Source organism: Mus caroli, unplaced genomic scaffold (genome assembly GCF_978045245.1).
Source record: "Mus caroli unplaced genomic scaffold, Mus_caroli_1 scaffold_1, whole genome shotgun sequence".
NCBI lineage: Eukaryota > Metazoa > Chordata > Mammalia > Rodentia > Muridae > Mus > Mus caroli.
This window is the reverse complement of record NW_028227256.1, coordinates 19,184,415-19,188,444: the sequence shown is the minus strand read 5'-3', so window position 1 is coordinate 19,188,444 and position 4,030 is coordinate 19,184,415.

The window sequence follows — 4,030 nt, the reverse complement described above, 5'->3', positions numbered from 1 at the left end:
TGGATGCAAAATTAACTTTAAAAAAATCAGTAGCCCTCTTTTATACAAATGATAAATGGGTTGAGAAAGAAATTAGGGAAACATAACCCTTTAGAGTAGTCACAAAGAATATAAAATATCTTGGGGTAACTATAACCAAGAAAGTAAAAGACCTGAATGACAAGACCTCCATGTCTCTGAAGAAAGAAATTGAAGACCTCAGAAGAGGAAAAGATCTCCCATGTTCATAGATAGGTAGGATTTACATAGTGAAGGTGGCCATTTTATCACAAAAGCTTACATATTCAACGGAATATGCATCAAAATTCCAAACCAATTCTTTACAGACCTTGAAAGAGCAATATACAGCTGCATATTGAAAAGCAAAAATGAATAAATAAATAAATGGCAAAACAAAACAAAACAAAACAACAACAACAACAACAAAACACAAAAAAACCCAGGATAGCTAAAGAAATCCTCTACAGTAAAAGAACTTTTGGATAAATCACCATCCCTGATTTCAAACTGCACTGCAGAGCTCGAGTAATAAAATGGTATTGGCACTAAAACAAACAGGTTGATCAATTGAATTGATCAGAAGACCTGATCCCTATTCTATATTTTGTCTATTCTAAATATTCTATAATTTGTCTATAAGGACAAATAAGTCAAATAAGTCCCTGTCCCTATAGACAAATTGATTTTTAATAAAGAAGTCAAAAATGATACAATGGAAAAAAGAAAGCATCTTCAACAAGTGGTGTTAGTCTAACTGTATGTCTGCATATACAACAATTAAAATAGATCCACATTTATCACCCTGCATAAAACTCAAGTCCAAGTAGATCAAAGACCTCAATATAAAACTGGATACCAAAAATCTGATAGAAAGAAAGTGGGACTATCCTTGAATGCATAGAAAAAGGAAACAACTTTCTGAACAGAAGACCAACAAATTAGGCACAAAGATCAAAAATTAAATAAATGGAACCTCACAAAACTGAAAGTCTCTTTTAAAGCAAAGGGCACCATCAATAGGATAAAACAGCAGCTTACAGAATGGGAAAACATCTTAACCAACCCTACATCTGACAGAGTGCTAATATCTAAAATATATTTTAAAAAACAAGAAATTAGGCACCTACAAATCAAATAACCCAATTAAAAATGGGGTACAGAGCTAAACAGAGAATTCATGACAGAGGAATCTTTAATGGTTGAAAAGCATTTAAAGAAATATTCAACATCCTTAGTCATCAGGGAATTACAAATCAAAATGACTCTGAGATTCCATCGTATACCCATCAGAATGGCTAAGATCAAAAACTCAAGGGCAGCTCATGCTGGCAAGGATGCAGAGCAAGGGGAACACTCCTCTGTTCTTGCTGGGAGTACAATACTGTACAACCACTTTGGAAATCAATCTAGTGGTTTCTCAGTAAATTGGGAATAGTTCTACTTTAAGAGACAGCTATACCACTCCTAGGAACATACCCAAAAGATGTCCCACCATACCATAAGGACACCTGCTCAACTATGTTCACAAAAGTGTTGTTCATAATAGCCAGAAACTGGAAAACAACCTACATGTTTCTCAAATTGAATAATGGATAAAGAAAATGTGGGTCATCTACACAAAGGAATATTACTCAACCATAAAAATAAGGACATCATGAAATTTTCAGGAAATGGATGAAACTAGAAAATATCATCCTGAATGAGTAGCCCAGACTCAGGAAGACAAAGTATGTATTCACTTATAAGAAAACCTACAGATTCAACTAACCTGGGTCTATAGGGGTTCACAGAGACTGGACCACCAATCAAAAAGCATACATGGGACTGAACAACACATATGTAACAGATATGCATTTTGGTCTTTATGTGAGACCCCTAAGAGTAGGAACAAGGGCTACCTCTGACTCTGTTTCTGTCTTTGGACCCATTTCCCCTGACTAGGCTGCCTTGTCTAGGCTCAATAGGAGAAGATGTGCCTACTCCTATTGCAACTTGATATGCCAAGGTGGGTTGGGAACTATGAGAGGCCTCCCCTTTTCTGAGAAGAAAGAAGGGTGTTGGGGGGAGAGGAGCCAAGAATACGAGGGGGGACTGGGAGAAGAAAAGGTGAAGCCAGGATCCAGATGTAAAGCAAATAAATACATTTAAGAAAACCCTGAAAGCTCACAGATTTTCTCTAGCAAATAATATCCTACTATAGCCATTTCTCTCCATATTCTGAATCAGAAAATGTTTATTATCTTATAGCATAATCTTCCCACACAAGTGCACACATCTTACTCATAAGGGAAATGCTAATAGATTTTTCTTAAAAGAAGAAAAATGGTTATCCTCTTCTTTTGCTGGGAAGCAACTCTGATTGTTAGAAGACTGCTGTCATGTCCCTCATTTTACAAGATTGATTTCTGTCAACAAAGCCCCAAATTGCTTTTAGCTATGTGAAATATCTGCACAGTTAACTCGTTGAAGCCATTTCGGATGAAACATTTTAGCCGCTCCAAAAAAAAAAAAAAAATCTCTTTCAACTGCATCCCTAAGTCTGATTTATTTTGTTGGAATTTTGTCCAAAGTACAGAGATTTATCACTGTTAAGTTTCAACTTATTATATTTGGCCCATCATTTCAGCCTGTCAAGATCTCTTAAAATCTTGGTGCTGGCATGTAGTCTATTCTCTATCCATGCCAACTTCATGTCATATGCATCTTGCTTGACTATGTTCTCTATCCTGAGATAAGCCACGAGAAATGGATGTTTTTTTCTACTGAATTCACAGAACAAAAAGCAAGATGAGGGAGACATGTAAAGACAAGTATTTTTTGATTCAGAGCAAAGATGCCATGTGCAGTCATGCGTGTTCTTGGCAGTTCTCTACTGCTTATCTTGGCGCACAGGTTGGTATGGTGTAAGAATAAAGCTGAGAGTAAGAGGGAACCTAAAAGGTATTTTAATATACTGAGAGCTAGGATCATGGATGTGGGAAGCCCAAGATAAAGCTGTTAGGAAGGTACTCAATCTTGGAGTCTCAAAACAGGACTGAGGCATTTGAAAACATTGGGAATAAAGGCCTTTAAGGGTTGTGCCCCATTTTTTTTCTCACTTGCCTTTAAACTAGTACATGTCACCTTATATAGAACCTATAGTTGGTTGCTTTCTTAGGGTTTGTTCTTTCTGAGAGCAAGCCATTCCTCACTGCTCACAGGAATGTAAGTGAATTTCTCTAGTGAACATAAGCAATGCTTAAAGTTATTCTAATCGGGGAGCATTTCTCTGGTGAGTTGGGCACAAAACTTCAGAAGGGAATCCCCAACAGCAGAAATAATAATAATAAGTCATCATAATTGCAATTTTCTTGTGGGTTCATTTTCTCCCCCTTTAATTAAACATATTTTATTTTCTCATACAATATAAGCATAGTATCCCCTCCCTCTGCTCCTCCAAGTTCCTCTCTGCCTTCTCTCCCATATGGATCTGCTCCCTTTCTGTCCTCATTAGAAAAGAACAGGCTTTTAAGAGACAACAGCAAAACATTAAAAAAAAAGGTAAAACTACATAAAACAAAAAATCATTATATCAAAGTTGGACAAACTAAGCCAACATAAAAATAAAAGAGTCCCAAGAACAGGCTCAAAAATCAGAGATACACTTGTTCTTACACTCAGGAGTCCCATAAAAGTACTAAGCTGAAGGCTATAGTATATATTCAGAGGACCTGCTGCTGGACATGTGTAGGCCCTGTTCTTGCTGCTTCAGTCTCCATGAGTTCATATGAGCCTGGTTCAGTTGTTGTAGAGGGACCTCATTCTTCTGGTGTCCTTGTCCCCTCCATCATCCCTATTCATTCTGCCTCTGCTACCTCTGATTTCCTGAGCTCTGAGGGGAGGGACTTGATGGCAACATCTCCTTTAGTATTGTGTTCCAAAGTCTCTCCTTGCATAATGCCAGGTTGTGGTCTCTGTACTTGTTCCCATCTGCTGTAGGAGGGAGCCTATTAAATGATGGCTGAATAAGGCACTGGTGTCTTATTAGTAT